The 24,360-nt window shown below is 45.4% G+C and overlaps 1 protein-coding gene and 46 non-coding genes across 50 annotated transcripts in view; all 47 read right to left on the bottom strand.

The window, feature by feature from the left end:
• eogt (EGF domain-specific O-linked N-acetylglucosamine (GlcNAc) transferase) overlaps nt 1-24,360 on the bottom strand; it is a 53,726-nt gene that overhangs the window by 11,899 nt on the left and 17,467 nt on the right. The gene's annotated exons all lie outside the window — the stretch shown is intronic.
• Nucleotides 459-530, bottom strand: trnae-uuc (transfer RNA glutamic acid (anticodon UUC)). The gene has a single exon. It is a non-coding gene; the product is annotated as a tRNA-Glu (tRNA).
• On the bottom strand, nt 1,012-1,083 carry trnae-cuc (transfer RNA glutamic acid (anticodon CUC)). Its single transcript has one exon. It is a non-coding gene; the product is annotated as a tRNA-Glu (tRNA).
• Nucleotides 1,704-1,775, bottom strand: trnae-uuc (transfer RNA glutamic acid (anticodon UUC)). Its single transcript has one exon. It is a non-coding gene; the product is annotated as a tRNA-Glu (tRNA).
• Nucleotides 2,258-2,329, bottom strand: trnae-uuc (transfer RNA glutamic acid (anticodon UUC)). Its single transcript has one exon. It is a non-coding gene; the product is annotated as a tRNA-Glu (tRNA).
• trnae-uuc (transfer RNA glutamic acid (anticodon UUC)) lies at nt 2,732-2,803 on the bottom strand. The gene has a single exon. It is a non-coding gene; the product is annotated as a tRNA-Glu (tRNA).
• Nucleotides 3,285-3,356, bottom strand: trnae-cuc (transfer RNA glutamic acid (anticodon CUC)). The gene has a single exon. It is a non-coding gene; the product is annotated as a tRNA-Glu (tRNA).
• trnae-uuc (transfer RNA glutamic acid (anticodon UUC)) lies at nt 3,759-3,830 on the bottom strand. Its single transcript has one exon. It is a non-coding gene; the product is annotated as a tRNA-Glu (tRNA).
• Nucleotides 4,234-4,305, bottom strand: trnae-uuc (transfer RNA glutamic acid (anticodon UUC)). Its single transcript has one exon. It is a non-coding gene; the product is annotated as a tRNA-Glu (tRNA).
• Nucleotides 4,787-4,858, bottom strand: trnae-cuc (transfer RNA glutamic acid (anticodon CUC)). The gene has a single exon. It is a non-coding gene; the product is annotated as a tRNA-Glu (tRNA).
• Nucleotides 5,261-5,332, bottom strand: trnae-uuc (transfer RNA glutamic acid (anticodon UUC)). The gene has a single exon. It is a non-coding gene; the product is annotated as a tRNA-Glu (tRNA).
• On the bottom strand, nt 5,736-5,807 carry trnae-uuc (transfer RNA glutamic acid (anticodon UUC)). The gene has a single exon. It is a non-coding gene; the product is annotated as a tRNA-Glu (tRNA).
• On the bottom strand, nt 6,289-6,360 carry trnae-cuc (transfer RNA glutamic acid (anticodon CUC)). Its single transcript has one exon. It is a non-coding gene; the product is annotated as a tRNA-Glu (tRNA).
• trnae-uuc (transfer RNA glutamic acid (anticodon UUC)) lies at nt 6,762-6,833 on the bottom strand. Its single transcript has one exon. It is a non-coding gene; the product is annotated as a tRNA-Glu (tRNA).
• On the bottom strand, nt 7,237-7,308 carry trnae-uuc (transfer RNA glutamic acid (anticodon UUC)). Its single transcript has one exon. It is a non-coding gene; the product is annotated as a tRNA-Glu (tRNA).
• Nucleotides 7,789-7,860, bottom strand: trnae-cuc (transfer RNA glutamic acid (anticodon CUC)). The gene has a single exon. It is a non-coding gene; the product is annotated as a tRNA-Glu (tRNA).
• On the bottom strand, nt 8,263-8,334 carry trnae-uuc (transfer RNA glutamic acid (anticodon UUC)). Its single transcript has one exon. It is a non-coding gene; the product is annotated as a tRNA-Glu (tRNA).
• On the bottom strand, nt 8,738-8,809 carry trnae-uuc (transfer RNA glutamic acid (anticodon UUC)). Its single transcript has one exon. It is a non-coding gene; the product is annotated as a tRNA-Glu (tRNA).
• On the bottom strand, nt 9,291-9,362 carry trnae-cuc (transfer RNA glutamic acid (anticodon CUC)). Its single transcript has one exon. It is a non-coding gene; the product is annotated as a tRNA-Glu (tRNA).
• Nucleotides 9,765-9,836, bottom strand: trnae-uuc (transfer RNA glutamic acid (anticodon UUC)). The gene has a single exon. It is a non-coding gene; the product is annotated as a tRNA-Glu (tRNA).
• trnae-uuc (transfer RNA glutamic acid (anticodon UUC)) lies at nt 10,240-10,311 on the bottom strand. Its single transcript has one exon. It is a non-coding gene; the product is annotated as a tRNA-Glu (tRNA).
• On the bottom strand, nt 10,792-10,863 carry trnae-cuc (transfer RNA glutamic acid (anticodon CUC)). The gene has a single exon. It is a non-coding gene; the product is annotated as a tRNA-Glu (tRNA).
• trnae-uuc (transfer RNA glutamic acid (anticodon UUC)) lies at nt 11,266-11,337 on the bottom strand. Its single transcript has one exon. It is a non-coding gene; the product is annotated as a tRNA-Glu (tRNA).
• On the bottom strand, nt 11,741-11,812 carry trnae-uuc (transfer RNA glutamic acid (anticodon UUC)). Its single transcript has one exon. It is a non-coding gene; the product is annotated as a tRNA-Glu (tRNA).
• Nucleotides 12,294-12,365, bottom strand: trnae-uuc (transfer RNA glutamic acid (anticodon UUC)). The gene has a single exon. It is a non-coding gene; the product is annotated as a tRNA-Glu (tRNA).
• trnae-uuc (transfer RNA glutamic acid (anticodon UUC)) lies at nt 12,768-12,839 on the bottom strand. Its single transcript has one exon. It is a non-coding gene; the product is annotated as a tRNA-Glu (tRNA).
• trnae-uuc (transfer RNA glutamic acid (anticodon UUC)) lies at nt 13,243-13,314 on the bottom strand. The gene has a single exon. It is a non-coding gene; the product is annotated as a tRNA-Glu (tRNA).
• trnae-cuc (transfer RNA glutamic acid (anticodon CUC)) lies at nt 13,796-13,867 on the bottom strand. The gene has a single exon. It is a non-coding gene; the product is annotated as a tRNA-Glu (tRNA).
• On the bottom strand, nt 14,270-14,341 carry trnae-uuc (transfer RNA glutamic acid (anticodon UUC)). The gene has a single exon. It is a non-coding gene; the product is annotated as a tRNA-Glu (tRNA).
• On the bottom strand, nt 14,745-14,816 carry trnae-uuc (transfer RNA glutamic acid (anticodon UUC)). Its single transcript has one exon. It is a non-coding gene; the product is annotated as a tRNA-Glu (tRNA).
• Nucleotides 15,298-15,369, bottom strand: trnae-cuc (transfer RNA glutamic acid (anticodon CUC)). Its single transcript has one exon. It is a non-coding gene; the product is annotated as a tRNA-Glu (tRNA).
• On the bottom strand, nt 15,772-15,843 carry trnae-uuc (transfer RNA glutamic acid (anticodon UUC)). Its single transcript has one exon. It is a non-coding gene; the product is annotated as a tRNA-Glu (tRNA).
• On the bottom strand, nt 16,247-16,318 carry trnae-uuc (transfer RNA glutamic acid (anticodon UUC)). The gene has a single exon. It is a non-coding gene; the product is annotated as a tRNA-Glu (tRNA).
• trnae-cuc (transfer RNA glutamic acid (anticodon CUC)) lies at nt 16,800-16,871 on the bottom strand. The gene has a single exon. It is a non-coding gene; the product is annotated as a tRNA-Glu (tRNA).
• trnae-uuc (transfer RNA glutamic acid (anticodon UUC)) lies at nt 17,274-17,345 on the bottom strand. Its single transcript has one exon. It is a non-coding gene; the product is annotated as a tRNA-Glu (tRNA).
• On the bottom strand, nt 17,749-17,820 carry trnae-uuc (transfer RNA glutamic acid (anticodon UUC)). Its single transcript has one exon. It is a non-coding gene; the product is annotated as a tRNA-Glu (tRNA).
• On the bottom strand, nt 18,302-18,373 carry trnae-cuc (transfer RNA glutamic acid (anticodon CUC)). The gene has a single exon. It is a non-coding gene; the product is annotated as a tRNA-Glu (tRNA).
• trnae-uuc (transfer RNA glutamic acid (anticodon UUC)) lies at nt 18,776-18,847 on the bottom strand. The gene has a single exon. It is a non-coding gene; the product is annotated as a tRNA-Glu (tRNA).
• trnae-uuc (transfer RNA glutamic acid (anticodon UUC)) lies at nt 19,251-19,322 on the bottom strand. The gene has a single exon. It is a non-coding gene; the product is annotated as a tRNA-Glu (tRNA).
• Nucleotides 19,804-19,875, bottom strand: trnae-cuc (transfer RNA glutamic acid (anticodon CUC)). The gene has a single exon. It is a non-coding gene; the product is annotated as a tRNA-Glu (tRNA).
• On the bottom strand, nt 20,753-20,824 carry trnae-uuc (transfer RNA glutamic acid (anticodon UUC)). The gene has a single exon. It is a non-coding gene; the product is annotated as a tRNA-Glu (tRNA).
• On the bottom strand, nt 20,972-21,043 carry trnae-uuc (transfer RNA glutamic acid (anticodon UUC)). The gene has a single exon. It is a non-coding gene; the product is annotated as a tRNA-Glu (tRNA).
• Nucleotides 21,526-21,597, bottom strand: trnae-cuc (transfer RNA glutamic acid (anticodon CUC)). The gene has a single exon. It is a non-coding gene; the product is annotated as a tRNA-Glu (tRNA).
• On the bottom strand, nt 22,475-22,546 carry trnae-uuc (transfer RNA glutamic acid (anticodon UUC)). Its single transcript has one exon. It is a non-coding gene; the product is annotated as a tRNA-Glu (tRNA).
• Nucleotides 23,028-23,099, bottom strand: trnae-uuc (transfer RNA glutamic acid (anticodon UUC)). The gene has a single exon. It is a non-coding gene; the product is annotated as a tRNA-Glu (tRNA).
• Nucleotides 23,502-23,573, bottom strand: trnae-uuc (transfer RNA glutamic acid (anticodon UUC)). The gene has a single exon. It is a non-coding gene; the product is annotated as a tRNA-Glu (tRNA).
• On the bottom strand, nt 23,977-24,048 carry trnae-uuc (transfer RNA glutamic acid (anticodon UUC)). Its single transcript has one exon. It is a non-coding gene; the product is annotated as a tRNA-Glu (tRNA).

Raw genomic sequence — 24,360 nt, forward strand, 5'->3', positions numbered from 1 at the left:
CGAACCCGGGCCGCGGCGGTGAGAGCGCCGAATCCTAGCCACTAGACCACCAGGGAGATGAAGGCAGCCACACACACGTTTTTTTTTCCGAAGTACTTTGAAGTTTAAGACTGCGCCAGTCAACCTAATTCAGGTCCATGTCCAGGTCCATAAGAAATGTGTTCAGCAGTTAGTCTCTCTGACCATTGATTTGAAAATATTGCAAATATTGAATTTAGTAGAATGAGGTTTTTGGCCATTACTTGTCATGTGAATCATTTCTGCAGTTGGGGGCACTCGTCTATGACAAGGATCGAGGAGTCCCAAGAATCTTTTACTGAAAGCTGAATGAGCAATCAAAGCCCAAAGTTTGTACCTATCCGAGGAACATGGTGTTCACTGGGGAGTTCAAGGACTAGGAAGGACATGTTCTCACGAATGTAAAAATCTCTCGAAACAAAGGACAATAACAGAAAGGATTCCCTGACCGGGAATTGAACCCGGGCCGCGGCGGTGAAAGCGCCAAATCCTAGCCACTAGACCACCAGGGAGATGGCAGAAGTTTCAAACACGTTTTTTTTTTTCCGAAGTACTTTGAAGTTGAAGAAGGTGCCAGTCGACCTAATTCAGGTCCATGTCAGAAATGTGTTGATTACCAAATCCTAGCCACGAGAAACAAAGGACAATAACAGGAAGGATTCCCTGACCGGGAATCGAAACCGGGCCGCAGCGGTGAAAGCGCCAAATCCTAGCCAGTGGACCACCAGGAAGATGATGGCAGCCTCAAACACGTTTTTTTTTCCCGAAGTACTTTGAAGTTGAAGAAGGCGCCAGTCGCCCTAATTCAGGTCCATGTCAGAAATGTGTTCAGCAGTTAGTCTCTCTGACCATCGATTGAACAAATTGCAAATATTTAATGGAGTAGTATCAGGTTCGGTAGTATCAGTATGAGTATAACGTCATGTGAATCTTTTCTGCAGTTGGGGCCACCAAATTCTAGCCACTAGAAACAAAGGACAACAAGAGAAAGGATTCCCTGACCGGGAATCGAACCCGAGCCGCGGCGGTGAGAGCGCCGAATCCTAGCCACTAGACCACCAGGGAGATGACAGCAGCCACAAACACGTTTTTTTTTCCGAAGTACTTTGAAGTTTAAGAATGCGCCAGTCAACCTAATTCTGGTCCATGTCCAGGTCCATAAGAAATGTGTTCAGCAGTTAGTCTCTCTGACCATTGATTTGAAAATATTGCAAATATTGAAATTAGTAGAATGAGGTTTTTGGCCATTACTTGTCATGTGAATCATTTCTGCAGTTGGGGGCACTCGTCTATGACAAGGATCGAGGAGTCCCAAGAATCTTTTACTGAAAGCTGAATGAGCAATCAAAGCCCAAAGTTTGTACCTATCCGAGGAACATGGTGTTCACTGGGGAGTTCTCGGACTGGAAAGGACATGCTCTCACGAATGTAAAAATCTCTCGAAACTAAGGACAATAACAGAAAGGATTCCCTGACCGGGAATTGAACCCGGGCCGCAGCGGTGAAAGCGCCAAATCCGAGCCAGTGGACCACCAGGAAGATGATGGCAGCCTAAAACACGTTTTTTTTTCTCGAAGTACTTTGAAGTTGAAGAAGGCGCCAGTCGCCCTCATTCAGGTCCATGTCAGAAATGTGTTGATTACCAAATCCTAGCCACGAGAAACAAAGGACAATAACAGAAAGGACTCCCTGACCGGGAATTGAACCTGGGCCGCGGCGGTGAAAGCGCCAAATCCTAGCCACTAGACCACCAGGGAGATGGCAGTAGTTTCAAACACGTTTTTTTTTTTTCCGAAGTACTTTGAAGTTGAAGAAGGTGCCAGTCGACCTAATTCAGGTCCATGTCAGAAATGTGTTGATTACCAAATCCTAGCCACGAGAAACAAAGGACAATAACAGGAAGGATTCCCTGACCAGGAATCGAAACCGGGCCGCAGCGGTGAAAGCGCCAAATCCTAGCCAGTGGACCACCAGGAGGATGATGGCAGCCTAAAACACGTTTTTTTTTCTCGAAGTACTTTGAAGTTGAAGAAGGCGCCAGTCGCACTAATTCAGGTCCATGTCAGAAATGTGTTCAGCAGTTAGTCTCTCTGACCATCGATTGAACAAATTGCAAATATTTAATGGAGTAGTATCAGGTTCGGTAGTATCAGTATCAGTATAACGTCATGTGAATCTTTTCTGCAGTTGGGGCCACCAAATTCTAGCCACTAGAAACAAAGGACAACAAGAGAAAGGATTCCCTGACCGGGAATTGAACCCGGGCCGCGGCGGTGAAAGCGCCGAATCCTAGCCACTAGACCACCAGGGAGATGACAGCAGCCACAAACACGTTTTTTTTTCCGAAGTACTTTGAAGTTTAAGAATGCGCCAGTCAACCTAATTCAGGTCCATGTCCAGGTCCATAAGAAATGTGTTCAGCAGTTAGTCTCTCTGACCATTGATTTGAACATATTGCAAATATTGAATTTAGTAGAATGAGGTTTTTGGCCATTACTTGTCATGTGAATCATTTCTGCAGTTGGGGGCACTCGTCTATGACAAGGATCGTGGAGCCCCAAGAATCTTTTACTGAAAGCTGAATGAGCAATCAAAGCCCAAAGTTTGTACCTATCCGAGGAACATGGTGTTCACTGGGGAGTTCAAGGACTCGGAAGGACATGTTCTCACGAATGTAAAAATCTCTCCAAACAAAGGACAATAACAGAAAGGATTCCCTGACCGGGAATTGAACCCGGGCCGCGGCGGTGAAAGCGCCAAATCCTAGCCACTAGACCACCAGGGAGATGGCAGAAGTTTCAAACACGTTTTTTTTTTTCCGAAGTACTTTGAAGTTGAAGAAGGTGCCAGTCGACCTAATTCAGGTCCATGTCAGAAATGTGTTGATTACCAAATCCTAGCCACGAGAAACAAAGGACAATAACAGGAAGGATTCCCTGACCGGGAATCGAAACCGGGCCGCAGCGGTGAAAGCGCCAAATCCTAGCCAGTGGACCACCAGGAAGATGATGGCAGCCTCAAACACGTTTTTTTTTCCCGAAGTACTTTGAAGTTGAAGAAGGCGCCAGTCGCCCTAATTCAGGTCCATGTCAGAAATGTGTTCAGCAGTTAGTCTCTCTGACCATCGATTGAACAAATTGCAAATATTTAATGGAGTAGTATCAGGTTCGGTAGTATCAGTATCAGTATAACGTCATGTGAATCTTTTCTGCAGTTGGGGCCACCAAATTCTAGCCACTAGAAACAAAGGACAACAAGAGAAAGGATTCCCTGACCGGGAATCGAACCCGGGCCGCGGCGGTGAGAGCGCCGAATCCTAGCCACTAGACCACCAGGGAGATGACAGCAGCCACAAACACGTTTTTTTTTCCGAAGTACTTTGAAGTTTAAGAATGCGCCAGTCAACCTAATTCAGGTCCATGTCCAGGTCCATAAGAAATGTGTTCAGCAGTTAGTCTCTCTGACCATTGATTTGAAAATATTGCAAATATTGAATTTAGTAGAATGAGGTTTTTGGCCATTACTTGTCATGTGAATCATTTCTGCAGTTGGGGGCACTCGTCTATGACAAGGATCGAGGAGTCCCAAGAATCTTTTACTGAAAGCTGAATGAGCAATCAAAGCCCAAAGTTTGTACCTATCCGAGGAACATGGTGTTCACTGGGGAGTTCTCGGACTGGAAAGGACATGCTCTCACGAATGTAAAAATCTCTCGAAACAAAGGACAATAACAGAAAGGATTCCCTGACCGGGAATTGAACCCGGGCCGCGGCGGTGAAAGCGCCGAATCCTAGCCACTAGACCACCAGGGAGATGACAGCAGCCACAAACACGTTTTTTTTTTCCGAAGTACTTTGAAGTTTAAGAATGCGCCAGTCAACCTAATTCAGGTCCATGTCCAGGTCCATAAGAAATGTGTTCAGCAGTTAGTCTCTCTGACCATTGATTTGAACATATTGCAAATATTGAATTTAGTAGAATGAGGTTTTTGGCCATTACTTGTCATGTGAATCATTTCTGCAGTTGGGGGCACTCGTCTATGACAAGGATCGTGGAGCCCCAAGAATCTTTTACTGAAAGCTGAATGAGCAATCAAAGCCCAAAGTTTGTACCTATCCGAGGAACATGGTGTTCACTGGGGAGTTCAAGGACTAGGCAGGACATGTTCTCACGAATGTAAAAATCTCTCCAAACAAAGGACAATAACAGAAAGGATTCCCTGACCGGGAATTGAACCCGGGCCGCGGCGGTGAAAGCGCCAAATCCTAGCCACTAGACCACCAGGGAGATGGCAGAAGTTTCAAACACGTTTTTTTTTTTCCGAAGTACTTTGAAGTTGAAGAAGGTGCCAGTCGACCTAATTCAGGTCCATGTCAGAAATGTGTTGATTACCAAATCCTAGCCACGAGAAACAAAGGACAATAACAGGAAGGATTCCCTGACCGGGAATCGAAACCGGGCCGCAGCGGTGAAAGCGCCAAATCCTAGCCAGTGGACCACCAGGAAGATGATGGCAGCCTCAAACACGTTTTTTTTTCCCGAAGTACTTTGAAGTTGAAGAAGGCGCCAGTCGCCCTAATTCAGGTCCATGTCAGAAATGTGTTCAGCAGTTAGTCTCTCTGACCATCGATTGAACAAATTGCAAATATTTAATGGAGTAGTATCAGGTTCGGTAGTATCAGTATCAGTATAACGTCATGTGAATCTTTTCTGCAGTTGGGGCCACCAAATTCTAGCCACTAGAAACAAAGGACAACAAGAGAAAGGATTCCCTGACCGGGAATCGAACCCAGGCCGCGGCGGTGAGAGCGCCGAATCCTAGCCACTAGACCACCAGGGAGATGACAGCAGCCACAAACACGTTTTTTTTTCCGAAGTACTTTGAAGTTTAAGAATGCGCCAGTCAACCTAATTCAGGTCCATGTCCAGGTCCATAAGAAATGTGTTCAGCAGTTAGTCTCTCTGACCATTGATTTGAAAATATTGCAAATATTGAATTTAGTAGAATGAGGTTTTTGGCCATTACTTGTCATGTGAATCATTTCTGCAGTTGGGGGCACTCGTCTATGACAAGGATCGAGGAGTCCCAAGAATCTTTTACTGAAAGCTGAATGAGCAATCAAAGCCCAAAGTTTGTACCTATCCGAGGAACATGGTGTTCACTGGGGAGTTCTCGGACTGGAAAGGACATGCTCTCACGAATGTAAAAATCTCTCGAAACAAAGGACAATAACAGAAAGGATTCCCTGACCGGGAATTGAACCCGGGCCGCGGCGGTGAAAGCGCCGAATCCTAGCCACTAGACCACCAGGGAGATGACAGCAGCCACAAACACGTTTTTTTTTTCCGAAGTACTTTGAAGTTTAAGAATGCGCCAGTCAACCTAATTCAGGTCCATGTCCAGGTCCATAAGAAATGTGTTCAGCAGTTAGTCTCTCTGACCATTGATTTGAACATATTGCAAATATTGAATTTAGTAGAATGAGGTTTTTGGCCATTACTTGTCATGTGAATCATTTCTGCAGTTGGGGGCACTCGTCTATGACAAGGATCGTGGAGCCCCAAGAATCTTTTACTGAAAGCTGAATGAGCAATCAAAGCCCAAAGTTTGTACCTATCCGAGGAACATGGTGTTCACTGGGGAGTTCAAGGACTAGGAAGGACATGTTCTCACGAATGTAAAAATCTCTCCAAACAAAGGACAATAACAGAAAGGATTCCCTGACCGGGAATTGAACCCGGGCCGCGGCGGTGAAAGCGCCAAATCCTAGCCACTAGACCACCAGGGAGATGGCAGAAGTTTCAAACACGTTTTTTTTTTTCCGAAGTACTTTGAAGTTGAAGAAGGTGCCAGTCGACCTAATTCAGGTCCATGTCAGAAATGTGTTGATTACCAAATCCTAGCCACGAGAAACAAAGGACAATAACAGGAAGGATTCCCTGACCGGGAATCGAAACCGGGCCGCAGCGGTGAAAGCGCCAAATCCTAGCCAGTGGACCACCAGGAAGATGATGGCAGCCTCAAACACGTTTTTTTTTCCCGAAGTACTTTGAAGTTGAAGAAGGCGCCAGTCGCCCTAATTCAGGTCCATGTCAGAAATGTGTTCAGCAGTTAGTCTCTCTGACCATCGATTGAACAAATTGCAAATATTTAATGGAGTAGTATCAGGTTCGGTAGTATCAGTATCAGTATAACGTCATGTGAATCTTTTCTGCAGTTGGGGCCACCAAATTCTAGCCACTAGAAACAAAGGACAACAAGAGAAAGGATTCCCTGACCGGGAATCGAACCCGGGCCGCGGCGGTGAGAGCGCCAAATCCTAGCCACTAGACCACCAGGGAGATGACAGCAGCCACAAACATGTTTTTTTTTCCGAAGTACTTTGAAGTTTAAGAACGCGCCAGTCAACCTAATTCAGGTCCATGTCCAGGTCCATAAGAAATGTGTTCAGCAGTTAGTCTCTCTGACCATTGATTTGAAAATATTGCAAATATTGAATTTAGTAGAATGAGGTTTTTGGCCATTACTTGTCATGTGAATCATTTCTGCAGTTGGGGGCACTTGTCTATGACAAGGATCGAGGAGTCCCAAGAATCTTTTACTGAAAGCTGAATGAGCAATCAAAGCCCAAAGTTTGTACCTATCCGAGGAACATGGTGTTCACTGGGGAGTTCTCGGACTGGAAAGGACATGCTCTCACGAATGTAAAAATCTCTCGAAACAAAGGACAATAACAAAAGGATTCCCTGACCGGGAATTGAACCCGGGCCGCGGCGGTGAAAGCGCCGAATCCTAGCCACTAGACCACCAGGGAGATGACAGCAGCCACAAACACGTTTTTTTTTTCCGAAGTACTTTGAAGTTTAAGAATGCGCCAGTCAACCTAATTCAGGTCCATGTCCAGGTCCATAAGAAATGTGTTCAGCAGTTAGTCTCTCTGACCATTGATTTGAACATATTGCAAATATTGAATTTAGTAGAATGAGGTTTTTGGCCATTACTTGTCATGTGAATCATTTCTGCAGTTGGGGGCACTCGTCTATGACAAGGATCGTGGAGCCCCAAGAATCTTTTACTGAAAGCTGAATGAGCAATCAAAGCCCAAAGTTTGTACCTATCCGAGGAACATGGTGTTCACTGGGGAGTTCAAGGACTAGGAAGGACATGTTCTCACGAATGTAAAAATCTCTCCAAACAAAGGACAATAACAGAAAGGATTCCCTGACCGGGAATTGAACCCGGGCCGCGGCGGTGAAAGCGCCAAATCCTAGCCACTAGACCACCAGGGAGATGGCAGAAGTTTCAAACACGTTTTTTTTTTCCGAAGTACTTTGAAGTTGAAGAAGGTGCCAGTCGACCTAATTCAGGTCCATGTCAGAAATGTGTTGATTACCAAATCCTAGCCACGAGAAACAAAGGACAATAACAGGAAGGATTCCCTGACCGGGAATCGAAACCGGGCCGCAGCGGTGAAAGCGCCAAATCCTAGCCAGTGGACCACCAGGAAGATGATGGCAGCCTCAAACACGTTTTTTTTTCCCGAAGTACTTTGAAGTTGAAGAAGGCGCCAGTCGCCCTAATTCAGGTCCATGTCAGAAATGTGTTCAGCAGTTAGTCTCTCTGACCATCGATTGAACAAATTGCAAATATTTAATGGAGTAGTATCAGGTTCGGTAGTATCAGTATCAGTATAACGTCATGTGAATCTTTTCTGCAGTTGGGGCCACCAAATTCTAGCCACTAGAAACAAAGGACAACAAGAGAAAGGATTCCCTGACCGGGAATCGAACCCGGGCCGCGGCGGTGAGAGCGCCGAATCCTAGCCACTAGACCACCAGGGAGATGACAGCAGCCACAAACACGTTTTTTTTTCCGAAGTACTTTGAAGTTTAAGAACGCGCCAGTCAACCTAATTCAGGTCCATGTCCAGGTCCATAAGAAATGTGTTCAGCAGTTAGTCTCTCTGACCATTGATTTGAAAATATTGCAAATATTGAATTTAGTAGAATGAGGTTTTTGGCCATTACTTGTCATGTGAATCATTTCTGCAGTTGGGGGCACTCGTCTATGACAAGGATCGAGGAGTCCCAAGAATCTTTTACTGAAAGCTGAATGAGCAATCAAAGCCCAAAGTTTGTACCTATCCGAGGAACATGGTGTTCACTGGGGAGTTCTCGGACTGGAAAGGACATGCTCTCACGAATGTAAAAATCTCTCGAAACAAAGGACAATAACAGAAAGGATTCCCTGACCGGGAATTGAACCCGGGCCGCGGCGGTGAAAGCGCCGAATCCTAGCCACTAGACCACCAGGGAGATGACAGCAGCCACAAACACGTTTTTTTTTTCCGAAGTACTTTGAAGTTTAAGAATGCGCCAGTCAACCTAATTCAGGTCCATGTCCAGGTCCATAAGAAATGTGTTCAGCAGTTAGTCTCTCTGACCATTGATTTGAACATATTGCAAATATTGAATTTAGTAGAATGAGGTTTTTGGCCATTACTTGTCATGTGAATCATTTCTGCAGTTGGGGGCACTCGTCTATGACAAGGATCGTGGAGCCCCAAGAATCTTTTACTGAAAGCTGAATGAGCAATCAAAGCCCAAAGTTTGTACCTATCCGAGGAACATGGTGTTCACTGGGGAGTTCAAGGACTAGGAAGGACATGTTCTCACGAATGTAAAAATCTCTCCAAACAAAGGACAATAACAGAAAGGATTCCCTGACCGGGAATTGAACCCGGGCCGCGGCGGTGAAAGCGCCAAATCCTAGCCACTAGACCACCAGGGAGATGGCAGAAGTTTCAAACACGTTTTTTTTTTTCCGAAGTACTTTGAAGTTGAAGAAGGTGCCAGTCGACCTAATTCAGGTCCATGTCAGAAATGTGTTGATTACCAAATCCTAGCCACGAGAAACAAAGGACAATAACAGGAAGGATTCCCTGACCGGGAATCGAAACCGGGCCGCAGCGGTGAAAGCGCCAAATCCTAGCCAGTGGACCACCAGGAAGATGATGGCAGCCTCAAACACGTTTTTTTTTCCCGAAGTACTTTGAAGTTGAAGAAGGCGCCAGTCGCCCTAATTCAGGTCCATGTCAGAAATGTGTTCAGCAGTTAGTCTCTCTGACCATCGATTGAACAAATTGCAAATATTTAATGGAGTAGTATCAGGTTCGGTAGTATCAGTATCAGTATAACGTCATGTGAATCTTTTCTGCAGTTGGGGCCACCAAATTCTAGCCACTAGAAACAAAGGACAACAAGAGAAAGGATTCCCTGACCGGGAATCGAACCCGGGCCGCGGCGGTGAGAGCGCCAAATCCTAGCCACTAGACCACCAGGGAGATGACAGCAGCCACAAACATGTTTTTTTTTCCGAAGTACTTTGAAGTTTAAGAACGCGCCAGTCAACCTAATTCAGGTCCATGTCCAGGTCCATAAGAAATGTGTTCAGCAGTTAGTCTCTCTGACCATTGATTTGAAAATATTGCAAATATTGAATTTAGTAGAATGAGGTTTTTGGCCATTACTTGTCATGTGAATCATTTCTGCAGTTGGGGGCACTTGTCTATGACAAGGATCGAGGAGTCCCAAGAATCTTTTACTGAAAGCTGAATGAGCAATCAAAGCCCAAAGTTTGTACCTATCCGAGGAACATGGTGTTCACTGGGGAGTTCTCGGACTGGAAAGGACATGCTCTCACGAATGTAAAAATCTCTCGAAACAAAGGACAATAACAGAAAGGATTCCCTGACCGGGAATTGAACCCGGGCCGCGGCGGTGAAAGCGCCGAATCCTAGCCACTAGACCACCAGGGAGATGACAGCAGCCACAAACACGTTTTTTTTTTCCGAAGTACTTTGAAGTTTAAGAATGCGCCAGTCAACCTAATTCAGGTCCATGTCCAGGTCCATAAGAAATGTGTTCAGCAGTTAGTCTCTCTGACCATTGATTTGAACATATTGCAAATATTGAATTTAGTAGAATGAGGTTTTTGGCCATTACTTGTCATGTGAATCATTTCTGCAGTTGGGGGCACTCGTCTATGACAAGGATCGTGGAGCCCCAAGAATCTTTTACTGAAAGCTGAATGAGCAATCAAAGCCCAAAGTTTGTACCTATCCGAGGAACATGGTGTTCACTGGGGAGTTCAAGGACTAGGAAGGACATGTTCTCACGAATGTAAAAATCTCTCCAAACAAAGGACAATAACAGAAAGGATTCCCTGACCGGGAATTGAACCCGGGCCGCGGCGGTGAAAGCGCCAAATCCTAGCCACTAGACCACCAGGGAGATGGCAGAAGTTTCAAACACGTTTTTTTTTTCCGAAGTACTTTGAAGTTGAAGAAGGTGCCAGTCGACCTAATTCAGGTCCATGTCAGAAATGTGTTGATTACCAAATCCTAGCCACGAGAAACAAAGGACAATAACAGGAAGGATTCCCTGACCGGGAATCGAAACCGGGCCGCAGCGGTGAAAGCGCCAAATCCTAGCCAGTGGACCACCAGGAAGATGATGGCAGCCTCAAACACGTTTTTTTTTCCCGAAGTACTTTGAAGTTGAAGAAGGCGCCAGTCGCCCTAATTCAGGTCCATGTCAGAAATGTGTTCAGCAGTTAGTCTCTCTGACCATCGATTGAACAAATTGCAAATATTTAATGGAGTAGTATCAGGTTCGGTAGTATCAGTATCAGTATAACGTCATGTGAATCTTTTCTGCAGTTGGGGCCACCAAATTCTAGCCACTAGAAACAAAGGACAACAAGAGAAAGGATTCCCTGACCGGGAATCGAACCCGGGCCGCGGCGGTGAGAGCGCCGAATCCTAGCCACTAGACCACCAGGGAGATGACAGCAGCCACAAACACGTTTTTTTTTCCGAAGTACTTTGAAGTTTAAGAACGCGCCAGTCAACCTAATTCAGGTCCATGTCCAGGTCCATAAGAAATGTGTTCAGCAGTTAGTCTCTCTGACCATTGATTTGAAAATATTGCAAATATTGAATTTAGTAGAATGAGGTTTTTGGCCATTACTTGTCATGTGAATCATTTCTGCAGTTGGGGGCACTCGTCTATGACAAGGATCGAGGAGTCCCAAGAATCTTTTACTGAAAGCTGAATGAGCAATCAAAGCCCAAAGTTTGTACCTATCCGAGGAACATGGTGTTCACTGGGGAGTTCTCGGACTGGAAAGGACATGCTCTCACGAATGTAAAAATCTCTCGAAACAAAGGACAATAACAGAAAGGATTCCCTGACCGGGAATTGAACCCGGGCCGCGGCGGTGAAAGCGCCGAATCCTAGCCACTAGACCACCAGGGAGATGACAGCAGCCACAAACACGTTTTTTTTTTCCGAAGTACTTTGAAGTTTAAGAATGCGCCAGTCAACCTAATTCAGGTCCATGTCCAGGTCCATAAGAAATGTGTTCAGCAGTTAGTCTCTCTGACCATTGATTTGAACATATTGCAAATATTGAATTTAGTAGAATGAGGTTTTTGGCCATTACTTGTCATGTGAATCATTTCTGCAGTTGGGGGCACTCGTCTATGACAAGGATCGTGGAGCCCCAAGAATCTTTTACTGAAAGCTGAATGAGCAATCAAAGCCCAAAGTTTGTACCTATCCGAGGAACATGGTGTTCACTGGGGAGTTCAAGGACTAGGAAGGACATGTTCTCACGAATGTAAAAATCTCTCCAAACAAAGGACAATAACAGAAAGGATTCCCTGACCGGGAATTGAACCCGGACCGCGGCGGTGAAAGCGCCAAATCCTAGCCACTAGACCACCAGGGAGATGGCAGAAGTTTCAAACACGTTTTTTTTTTTCCGAAGTACTTTGAAGTTGAAGAAGGTGCCAGTCGACCTAATTCAGGTCCATGTCAGAAATGTGTTGATTCCCAAATCCTAGCCACGAGAAACAAAGGACAATAACAGGAAGGATTCCCTGACCGGGAATCGAAACCGGGCCGCAGCGGTGAAAGCGCCAAATCCTAGCCAGTGGACCACCAGGAAGATGATGGCAGCCTCAAACACGTTTTTTTTTCCCGAAGTACTTTGAAGTTGAAGAAGGCGCCAGTCGCCCTAATTCAGGTCCATGTCAGAAATGTGTTCAGCAGTTAGTCTCTCTGACCATCGATTGAACAAATTGCAAATATTTAATGGAGTAGTATCAGGTTCGGTAGTATCAGTATCAGTATAACGTCATGTGAATCTTTTCTGCAGTTGGGGCCACCAAATTCTAGCCACTAGAAACAAAGGACAACAAGAGAAAGGATTCCCTGACCGGGAATCGAACCCGGGCCGCGGCGGTGAAAGCGCCGAACCCTAGCCACTAGACCACCAGGGAGATGACAGCAGCCACAAACACGTTTTTTTTTCCGAAGTACTTTGAAGTTTAAGAATGCGCCAGTCAACCTAATTCAGGTCCATGTCCAGGTCCATAAGAAATGTGTTCAGCAGTTAGTCTCTCTGACCATTGATTTGAAAATATTGCAAATATTGAATTTAGTAGAATGAGGTTTTTGGCCATTACTTGTCATGTGAATCATTTCTGCAGTTGGGGGCACTCGTCTATGACAAGGATCGAGGAGTCCCAAGAATCTTTTACTGAAAGCTGAATGAGCAATCAAAGCCCAAAGTTTGTACCTATCCGAGGAACATGGTGTTCACTGGGGAGTTCTCGGACTGGAAAGGACATGCTCTCACGAATGTAAAAATCTCTCGAAACAAAGGACAATAACAGAAAGGATTCCCTGACCGGGAATTGAACCCGGGCCGCGGCGGTGAAAGCGCCGAATCCTAGCCACTAGACCACCAGGGAGATGACAGCAGCCACAAACACGTTTTTTTTTTCCGAAGTACTTTGAAGTTTAAGAATGCGCCAGTCAACCTAATTCAGGTCCATGTCCAGGTCCATAAGAAATGTGTTCAGCAGTTAGTCTCTCTGACCATTGATTTGAACATATTGCAAATATTGAATTTAGTAGAATGAGGTTTTTGGCCATTACTTGTCATGTGAATCATTTCTGCAGTTGGGGGCACTCGTCTATGACAAGGATCGTGGAGCCCCAAGAATCTTTTACTGAAAGCTGAATGAGCAATCAAAGCCCAAAGTTTGTACCTATCCGAGGAACATGGTGTTCACTGGGGAGTTCAAGGACTAGGAAGGACATGTTCTCACGAATGTAAAAATCTCTCCAAACAAAGGACAATAACAGAAAGGATTCCCTGACCGGGAATTGAACCCGGGCCGCGGCGGTGAAAGCGCCAAATCCTAGCCACTAGACCACCAGGGAGATGGCAGAAGTTTCAAACACGTTTTTTTTTTTCCGAAGTACTTTGAAGTTGAAGAAGGTGCCAGTCGACCTAATTCAGGTCCATGTCAGAAATGTGTTGATTACCAAATCCTAGCCACGAGAAACAAAGGACAATAACAGGAAGGATTCCCTGACCGGGAATCGAAACCGGGCCGCAGCGGTGAAAGCCCCAAATCCTAGCCAGTGGACCACCAGGAAGATGATGGCAGCCTCAAACACGTTTTTTTTTCCCGAAGTACTTTGAAGTTGAAGAAGGCGCCAGTCGCCCTAATTCAGGTCCATGTCAGAAATGTGTTCAGCAGTTAGTCTCTCTGACCATCGATTGAACAAATTGCAAATATTTAATGGAGTAGTATCAGGTTCGGTAGTATCAGTATCAGTATAACGTCATGTGAATCTTTTCTGCAGTTGGGGCCACCAAATTCTAGCCACTAGAAACAAAGGACAACAAGAGAAAGGATTCCCTGACCGGGAATCGAACCCGGGCCGCGGCGGTGAGAGCGCCGAATCCTAGCCACTAGACCACCAGGGAGATGACAGCAGCCACAAACACGTTTTTTTTTCCGAAGTACTTTGAAGTTTAAGAATGCGCCAGTCAACCTAATTCAGGTCCATGTCCAGGTCCATAAGAAATGTGTTCAGCAGTTAGTCTCTCTGACCATTGATTTGAAAATATTGCAAATATTGAATTTAGTAGAATGAGGTTTTTGGCCATTACTTGTCATGTGAATCATTTCTGCAGTTGGGGGCACTCGTCTATGACAAGGATCGAGGAGTCCCAAGAATCTTTTACTGAAAGCTGAATGAGCAATCAAAGCCCAAAGTTTGTACCTATCCGAGGAACATGGTGTTCACTGGGGAGTTCTCGGACTGGAAAGGACATGCTCTCACGAATGTAAAAATCTCTCGAAACAAAGGACAATAACAGAAAGGATTCCCTGACCGGGAATTGAACCCGAGCCGCGGCGGTGAAAGCGCCGAATCCTAGCCACTAGACCACCAGGGAGATGACAGCAGCCACAAACACGTTTTTTTTTTCCGAAGTACTTTGAAGTTTAAGAATGCGCCAGTCAACCTAATTCAGGTCCATGTCCAGGTCCATAAGAAATGTGTTCAGCAGTTAGTCTCTCTGACCATTGATTTGAACATATTGCAAATATTGAATTTAGTAGAATGAGGTTTTTGGCCATTACTTGTCATGTGAATCATTTCTGCAGTTGGGGGCACTCGTCTATGACAAGGATCGTGGAGCCCCAAGAATCTTTTACTGAAAGCTGAATGAGCAATCAAAGCCCAAAGTTTGTACCTATCCGAGGAACATGGTGTTCACTGGGGAGTTCAAGGACTAGGAAGGACATGTTCTCACGAATGTAAAAATCTCTCCAAACAAAGGACAATAACAGAAAGGATTCCCTGACCGGGAATTGAACCCGGGCCGCGGCGGTGAAAGCGCCAAATCCTAGCCACTAGACCACCAGGGAGATGGCAGAAGTTTCAAACACGTTTTTTTTTTTCCGAAGTACTTTGAAGTTGAAGAAGGTGCCAGTCGACCTAATTCAGGTCCATGTCAGAAATGTGTTGATTACCAAATCCTAGCCACGAGAAACAAAGGACAATAACAGGAAGGATTCCCTGACCGGGAATCGAAACCGGGCCGCAGCGGTGAAAGCGCCAAATCCTAGCCAGTGGACCACCAGGAAGATGATGGCAGCCTCAAACACGTTTTTTTTTCCCGAAGTACTTTGAAGTTGAAGAAGGCGCCAGTCGCCCTAATTCAGGTCCATGTCAGAAATGTGTTCAGCAGTTAGTCTCTCTGACCATCGATTGAACAAATTGCAAATATTTAATGGAGTAGTATCAGGTTCGGTAGTATCAGTATCAGTATAACGTCATGTGAATCTTTTCTGCAGTTGGGGCCACCAAATTCTAGCCACTAGAAACAAAGGACAACAAGAGAAAGGATTCCCTGACCGGGAATCGAACCCGGGCCGCGGCGGTGAGAGCGCCGAATCCTAGCCACTAGACCACCAGGGAGATGACAGCAGCCACAAACACGTTTTTTTTTCCGAAGTACTTTGAAGTTTAAGAATGCGCCAGTCAACCTAATTCAGGTCCATGTCCAGGTCCATAAGAAATGTGTTCAGCAGTTAGTCTCTCTGACCATTGATTTGAAAATATTGCAAATATTGAATTTAGTAGAATGAGGTTTTTGGCCATTACTTGTCATGTGAATCATTTCTGCAGTTGGGGGCACTCGTCTATGACAAGGATCGAGGAGTCCCAAGAATCTTTTACTGAAAGCTGAATGAGCAATCAAAGCCCAAAGTTTGTACCTATCCGAGGAACATGGTGTTCACTGGGGAGTTCTCGGACTGGAAAGGACATGCTCTCACGAATGTAAAAATCTCTCGAAACAAAGGACAATAACAGAAAGGATTCCCTGACCGGGAATTGAACCCGAGCCGCGGCGGTGAAAGCGCCGAATCCTAGCCACTAGACCACCAGGGAGATGACAGCAGCCACAAACACGTTTTTTTTTTCCGAAGTACTTTGAAGTTTAAGAATGCGCCAGTCAACCTAATTCAGGTCCATGTCCAGGTCCATAAGAAATGTGTTCAGCAGTTAGTCTCTCTGACCATTGATTTGAACATATTGCAAATATTGAATTTAGTAGAATGAGGTTTTTGGCCATTACTTGTCATGTGAATCATTTCTGCAGTTGGGGGCACTCGTCTATGACAAGGATCGTGGAGCCCCAAGAATCTTTTACTGAAAGCTGAATGAGCAATCAAAGCCCAAAGTTTGTACCTATCCGAGGAACATGGTGTTCACTGGGGAGTTCAAGGACTAGGAAGGACATGTTCTCACGAATGTAAAAATCTCTCCAAACAAAGGACAATAACAGAAAGGATTCCCTGACCGGGAATTGAACCCGGGCCGCGGCGGTGAAAGCGCCAAATCCTAGCCACTAGACCACCAGGGAGATGGCAGAAGTTTCAAACACGTTTTTTTTTTTCCGAAGTACTTTGAAGTTGAAGAAGGTGCCAGTCGACCTAATTCAGGTCCATGTCAGAAATGTGTTGATTACCAAATCCTAGCCACGAGAAACAAAGGACAATAACAGGAAGGATTCCCTGACCGGGAATCGAAACCGGGCCGCAGCGGTGAAAGCGCCAAATCCTAGCCAGTGGACCACCAGGAAGATGATGGCAGCCTCAAACACGTTTTTTTTTCCCGAAGTACTTTGAAGTTGAAGAAGGCGCCAGTCGCCCTAATTCAGGTCCATGTCAGAAATGTGTTCAGCAGTTAGTCTCTCTGACCATCGATTGAACAAATTGCAAATATTTAATGGAGTAGTATCAGGTTCGGTAGTATCAGTATCAGTATAACGTCATGTGAATCTTTTCTGCAGTTGGGGCCACCAAATTCTAGCCACTAGAAACAAAGGACAACAAGAGAAAGGATTCCCTGACCGGGAATCGAACCCGGGCCGCGGCGGTGAGAGCGCCGAATCCTAGCCACTAGACCACCAGGGAGATGACAGCAGCCACAAACACGTTTTTTTTTCCGAAGTACTTTGAAGTTTAAGAATGCGCCAGTCAACCTAATTCAGGTCCATGTCCAGGTCCATAAGAAATGTGTTCAGCAGTTAGTCTCTCTGACCATTGATTTGAAAATATTGCAAATATTGAATTTAGTAGAATGAGGTTTTTGGCCATTACTTGTCATGTGAATCATTTCTGCAGTTGGGGGCACTCGTCTATGACAAGGATCGAGGAGTCCCAAGAATCTTTTACTGAAAGCTGAATGAGCAATCAAAGCCCAAAGTTTGTACCTATCCGAGGAACATGGTGTTCACTGGGGAGTTCTCGGACTGGAAAGGACATGCTCTCACGAATGTAAAAATCTCTCGAAACAAAGGACAATAACAGAAAGGATTCCCTGACCGGGAATTGAACCCGAGCCGCGGCGGTGAAAGCGCCGAATCCTAGCCACTAGACCACCAGGGAGATGACAGCAGCCACAAACACGTTTTTTTTTTCCGAAGTACTTTGAAGTTTAAGAATGCGCCAGTCAACCTAATTCAGGTCCATGTCCAGGTCCATAAGAAATGTGTTCAGCAGTTAGTCTCTCTGACCATTGATTTGAACATATTGCAAATATTGAATTTAGTAGAATGAGGTTTTTGGCCATTACTTGTCATGTGAATCATTTCTGCAGTTGGGGGCACTCGTCTATGACAAGGATCGTGGAGCCCCAAGAATCTTTTACTGAAAGCTGAATGAGCAATCAAAGCCCAAAGTTTGTACCTATCCGAGGAACATGGTGTTCACTGGGGAGTTCAAGGACTAGGAAGGACATGTTCTCACGAATGTAAAAATCTCTCCAAACAAAGGACAATAACAGAAAGGATTCCCTGACCGGGAATTGAACCCGGGCCGCGGCGGTGAAAGCGCCAAATCCTAGCCACTAGACCACCAGGGAGATGGCAGAAGTTTCAAACACGTTTTTTTTTTTCCGAAGTACTTTGAAGTTGAAGAAGGTGCCAGTCGACCTAATTCAGGTCCATGTCAGAAATGTGTTGATTACCAAATCCTAGCCACGAGAAACAAAGGACAATAACAGGAAGGATTCCCTGACCGGGAATCGAAACCGGGCCGCAGCGGTGAAAGCGCCAAATCCTAGCCAGTGGACCACCAGGAAGATGATGGCAGCCTCAAACACGTTTTTTTTTCCCGAAGTACTTTGAAGTTGAAGAAGGCGCCAGTCGCCCTAATTCAGGTCCATGTCAGAAATGTGTTCAGCAGTTAGTCTCTCTGACCATCGATTGAACAAATTGCAAATATTTAATGGAGTAGTATCAGGTTCGGTAGTATCAGTATCAGTATAACGTCATGTGAATCTTTTCTGCAGTTGGGGCCACCAAATTCTAGCCACTAGAAACAAAGGACAACAAGAGAAAGGATTCCCTGACCGGGAATCGAACCCGGGCCGCGGCGGTGAGAGCGCCGAATCCTAGCCACTAGACCACCAGGGAGATGACAGCAGCCACAAACACGTTTTTTTTTCCGAAGTACTTTGAAGTTTAAGAACGCGCCAGTCAACCTAATTCAGGTCCATGTCCAGGTCCATAAGAAATGTGTTCAGCAGTTAGTCTCTCTGACCATTGATTTGAAAATATTGCAAATATTGAATTTAGTAGAATGAGGTTTTTGGCCATTACTTGTCATGTGAATCATTTCTGCAGTTGGGGGCACTCGTCTATGACAAGGATCGAGGAGTCCCAAGAATCTTTTACTGAAAGCTGAATGAGCAATCAAAGCCCAAAGTTTGTACCTATCCGAGGAACATGGTGTTCACTGGGGAGTTCTCGGACTGGAAAGGACATGCTCTCACGAATGTAAAAATCTCTCGAAACAAAGGACAATAACAGAAAGGATTCCCTGACCGGGAATTGAACCCGGGCCGCGGCGGTGAAAGCGCCGAATCCTAGCCACTAGACCACCAGGGAGATGACAGCAGCCACAAACACGTTTTTTTTTTCCGAAGTACTTTGAAGTTTAAGAATGCGCCAGTCAACCTAATTCAGGTCCATGTCCAGGTCCATAAGAAATGTGTTCAGCAGTTAGTCTCTCTGACCATTGATTTGAACATATTGCAAATATTGAATTTAGTAGAATGAGGTTTTTGGCCATTACTTGTCATGTGAATCATTTCTGCAGTTGGGGGCACTCGTCTATGACAAGGATCGTGGAGCCCCAAGAATCTTTTACTGAAAGCTGAATGAGCAATCAAAGCCCAAAGTTTGTACCTATCCGAGGAACATGGTGTTCACTGGGGAGTTCAAGGACTAGGAAGGACATGTTCTCACGAATGTAAAAATCTCTCCAAACAAAGGACAATAACAGAAAGGATTCCCTGACCGGGAATTGAACCCGGGCCGCGGCGGTGAAAGCGCCAAATCCTAGCCACTAGACCACCAGGGAGATGGCAGAAGTTTCAAACACGTTTTTTTTTTTCCGAAGTACTTTGAAGTTGAAGAAGGTGCCAGTCGACCTAATTCAGGTCCATGTCAGAAATGTGTTGATTACCAAATCCTAGCCACGAGAAACAAAGGACAATAACAGGAAGGATTCCCTGACCGGGAATCGAAACCGGGCCGCAGCGGTGAAAGCGCCAAATCCTAGCCAGTGGACCACCAGGAAGATGATGGCAGCCTCAAACACGTTTTTTTTTCCCGAAGTACTTTGAAGTTGAAGAAGGCGCCAGTCGCCCTAATTCAGGTCCATGTCAGAAATGTGTTCAGCAGTTAGTCTCTCTGACCATCGATTGAACAAATTGCAAATATTTAATGGAGTAGTATCAGGTTCGGTAGTATCAGTATCAGTATAACGTCATGTGAATCTTTTCTGCAGTTGGGGCCACCAAATTCTAGCCACTAGAAACAAAGGACAACAAGAGAAAGGATTCCCTGACCGGGAATCGAACCCGGGCCGCGGCGGTGAGAGCGCCGAATCCTAGCCACTAGACCACCAGGGAGATGACAGCAGCCACAAACACGTTTTTTTTTCCGAAGTACTTTGAAGTTTAAGAATGCGCCAGTCAACCTAATTCAGGTCCATGTCCAGGTCCATAAGAAATGTGTTCAGCAGTTAGTCTCTCTGACCATTGATTTGAAAATATTGCAAATATTGAATTTAGTAGAATGAGGTTTTTGGCCATTACTTGTCATGTGAATCATTTCTGCAGTTGGGGGCACTCGTCTATGACAAGGATCGAGGAGTCCCAAGAATCTTTTACTGAAAGCTGAATGAGCAATCAAAGCCCAAAGTTTGTACCTATCCGAGGAACATGGTGTTCACTGGGGAGTTCTCGGACTGGAAAGGACATGCTCTCACGAATGTAAAAATCTCTCGGAACAAAGGACAATAACAGAAAGGATTCCCTGACCGGGAATTGAACCCGAGCCGCGGCGGTGAAAGCGCCGAATCCTAGCCACGAGACCACCAGGGAGATGACAGCAGCCACAAACACGTTTTTTTTTTCCGAAGTACTTTGAAGTTTAAGAATGCGCCAGTCAACCTAATTCAGGTCCATGTCCAGGTCCATAAGAAATGTGTTCAGCAGTTAGTCTCTCTGACCATTGATTTGAACATATTGCAAATATTGAATTTAGTAGAATGAGGTTTTTGGCCATTACTTGTCATGTGAATCATTTCTGCAGTTGGGGGCACTCGTCTATGACAAGGATCGTGGAGCCCCAAGAATCTTTTACTGAAAGCTGAATGAGCAATCAAAGCCCAAAGTTTGTACCTATCCGAGGAACATGGTGTTCACTGGGGAGTTCAAGGACTAGGAAGGACATGTTCTCACGAATGTAAAAATCTCTCCAAACAAAGGACAATAACAGAAAGGATTCCCTGACCGGGAATTGAACCCGGGCCGCGGCGGTGAAAGCGCCAAATCCTCGCCACTAGACCACCAGGGAGATGGCAGAAGTTTCAAACACGTTTTTTTTTTTCCGAAGTACTTTGAAGTTGAAGAAGGTGCCAGTCGACCTAATTCAGGTCCATGTCAGAAATGTGTTGATTACCAAATCCTAGCCACGAGAAACAAAGGACAATAACAGAAAGGACTCCCTGACCGGGAATTGAACCTGGGCCGCGGCGGTGAAAGCGCCAAATCCTAGCCACTAGACCACCAGGGAGATGGCAGCAGTTTCAAACACGTTTTTTTTTTTCCGAAGTACTTTGAAGTTGAAGAAGGTGCCAGTCGACCTAATTCTGGTCCATGTCAGAAATGTGTTGATTACCAAATCCTAGCCACGAGAAACAAAGGACAATAACAGGAAGGATTCCCTGACCAGGAATCGAAACCGAGCCGCAGTGGTGAAAGCGCCAAATCCTAGCCAGTGGACCACCAGGAAGATGATGGCAGCCTCAAACACGTATTTTTTTCCCCGAAGTACTTTGAAGTTGAAGAAGGCGCCAGTCGCCCTAATTCAGGTCCATGTCAGAAATGTGTTCAGCAGTTAGTCTCTCTGACCATTGATTGAACAAATTGCAAATATTTAATGGAGTAGTATCAGGTTCGGTAGTATCAGTATCAGTATAACGTCATGTGAATCTTTTCTGCAGTTGGGGCCACCAAATTCTAGCCACTAGAAACAAAGGACAACAAGAGAAAGGATTCCCTGACCGGGAATCGAACCCGGGCCGCGGCGGTGAGAGCGCCGAATCCTAGCCACTAGACCACCAGGGAGATGACAGCAGCCACAAACACGTTTTTTTTTCCGAAGTACTTTGAAGTTTAAGAATGCGCCAGTCAACCTAATTCAGGTCCATGTCCAGGTCCATAAGAAATGTGTTCAGCAGTTAGTCTCTCTGACCATTGATTTGAAAATATTGCAAATATTGAATTTAGTAGAATGAGGTTTTTGGCCATTACTTGTCATGTGAATCATTTCTGCAGTTGGGGGCACTCGTCTATGACAAGGATCGAGGAGTCCCAAGAATCTTTTACTGAAAGCTGAATGAGCAATCAAAGCCCAAAGTTTGTACCTATCCGAGGAACATGGTGTTCACTGGGGAGTTCTCGGACTGGAAAGGACATGCTCTCACGAATGTAAAAATCTCTCGAAACAAAGGACAATAACAGAAAGGATTCCCTGACCGGGAATTGAACCCGAGCCGCGGCGGTGAAAGCGCCGAATCCTAGCCACGAGACCACCAGGGAGATGACAGCAGCCACAAACACGTTTTTTTTTTCCGAAGTACTTTGAAGTTTAAGAATGCGCCAGTCAACCTAATTCAGGTCCATGTCCAGGTCCATAAGAAATGTGTTCAGCAGTTAGTCTCTCTGACCATTGATTTGAACATATTGCAAATATTGAATTTAGTAGAATGAGGTTTTTGGCCATTACTTGTCATGTGAATCATTTCTGCAGTTGGGGGCACTCGTCTATGACAAGGATCGTGGAGCCCCAAGAATCTTTTACTGAAAGCTGAATGAGCAATCAAAGCCCAAAGTTTGTACCTATCCGAGGAACATGGTGTTCACTGGGGAGTTCAAGGACTAGGAAGGACATGTTCTCACGAATGTAAAAATCTCTCCAAACAAAGGACAATAACAGAAAGGATTCCCTGACCGGGAATTGAACCCGGCCCGCGGCGGTGAAAGCGCCAAATCCTAGCCACTAGACCACCAGGGAGATGGCAGAAGTTTCAAACACGTTTTTTTTTTTCCGAAGTACTTTGAAGTTGAAGAAGGTGCCAGTCGACCTAATTCAGGTCCATGTCAGAAATGTGTTGATTCCCAAATCCTAGCCACGAGAAACAAAGGACAATAACAGGAAGGATTCCCTGACCGGGAATCGAAACCGGGCCGCAGCGGTGAAAGCGCCAAATCCTAGCCAGTGGACCACCAGGAAGATGATGGCAGCCTCAAACACGTTTTTTTTTCCCGAAGTACTTTGAAGTTGAAGAAGGCGCCAGTCGCCCTAATTCAGGTCCATGTCAGAAATGTGTTCAGCAGTTAGTCTCTCTGACCATCGATTGAACAAATTGCAAATATTTAATGGAGTAGTATCAGGTTCGGTAGTATCAGTATCAGTATAACGTCATGTGAATCTTTTCTGCAGTTGGGGCCACCAAATTCTAGCCACTAGAAACAAAGGACAACAAGAGAAAGGATTCCCTGACCGGGAATCGAACCCGGGCCGCGGCGGTGAAAGCGCCGAACCCTAGCCACTAGACCACCAGGGAGATGACAGCAGCCACAAACACGTTTTTTTTTCCGAAGTACTTTGAAGTTTAAGAATGCGCCAGTCAACCTAATTCAGGTCCATGTCCAGGTCCATAAGAAATGTGTTCAGCAGTTAGTCTCTCTGACCATTGATTTGAAAATATTGCAAATATTGAATTTAGTAGAATGAGGTTTTTGGCCATTACTTGTCATGTGAATCATTTCTGCAGTTGGGGGCACTCGTCTATGACAAGGATCGAGGAGTCCCAAGAATCTTTTACTGAAAGCTGAATGAGCAATCAAAGCCCAAAGTTTGTACCTATCCGAGGAACATGGTGTTCACTGGGGAGTTCTCGGACTGGAAAGGACATGCTCTCACGAATGTAAAAATCTCTCGAAACAAAGGACAATAACAGAAAGGATTCCCTGACCGGGAATTGAACCCGGGCCGCGGCGGTGAAAGCGCCGAATCCTAGCCACTAGACCACCAGGGAGATGACAGCAGCCACAAACACGTTTTTTTTTTCCGAAGTACTTTGAAGTTTAAGAATGCGCCAGTCAACCTAATTCAGGTCCATGTCCAGGTCCATAAGAAATGTGTTCAGCAGTTAGTCTCTCTGACCATTGATTTGAACATATTGCAAATATTGAATTTAGTAGAATGAGGTTTTTGGCCATTACTTGTCATGTGAATCATTTCTGCAGTTGGGGGCACTCGTCTATGACAAGGATCGTGGAGCCCCAAGAATCTTTTACTGAAAGCTGAATGAGCAATCAAAGCCCAAAGTTTGTACCTATCCGAGGAACATGGTGTTCACTGGGGAGTTCAAGGACTAGGAAGGACATGTTCTCACGAATGTAAAAATCTCTCCAAACAAAGGACAATAACAGAAAGGATTCCCTGACCGGGAATTGAACCCGGGCCGCGGCGGTGAAAGCGCCAAATCCTAGCCACTAGACCACCAGGGAGATGGCAGAAGTTTCAAACACGTTTTTTTTTTTCCGAAGTACTTTGAAGTTGAAGAAGGTGCCAGTCGACCTAATTCAGGTCCATGTCAGAAATGTGTTGATTACCAAATCCTAGCCACGAGAAACAAAGGACAATAACAGGAAGGATTCCCTGACCGGGAATCGAAACCGGGCCGCAGCGGTGAAAGCCCCAAATCCTAGCCAGTGGACCACCAGGAAGATGATGGCAGCCTCAAACACGTTTTTTTTTCCCGAAGTACTTTGAAGTTGAAGAAGGCGCCAGTCGCCCTAATTCAGGTCCATGTCAGAAAT

Source organism: Dunckerocampus dactyliophorus, chromosome 8 (genome assembly GCF_027744805.1).
Source record: "Dunckerocampus dactyliophorus isolate RoL2022-P2 chromosome 8, RoL_Ddac_1.1, whole genome shotgun sequence".
NCBI classification, from domain to species: Eukaryota; Metazoa; Chordata; class Actinopteri; order Syngnathiformes; family Syngnathidae; genus Dunckerocampus; species Dunckerocampus dactyliophorus.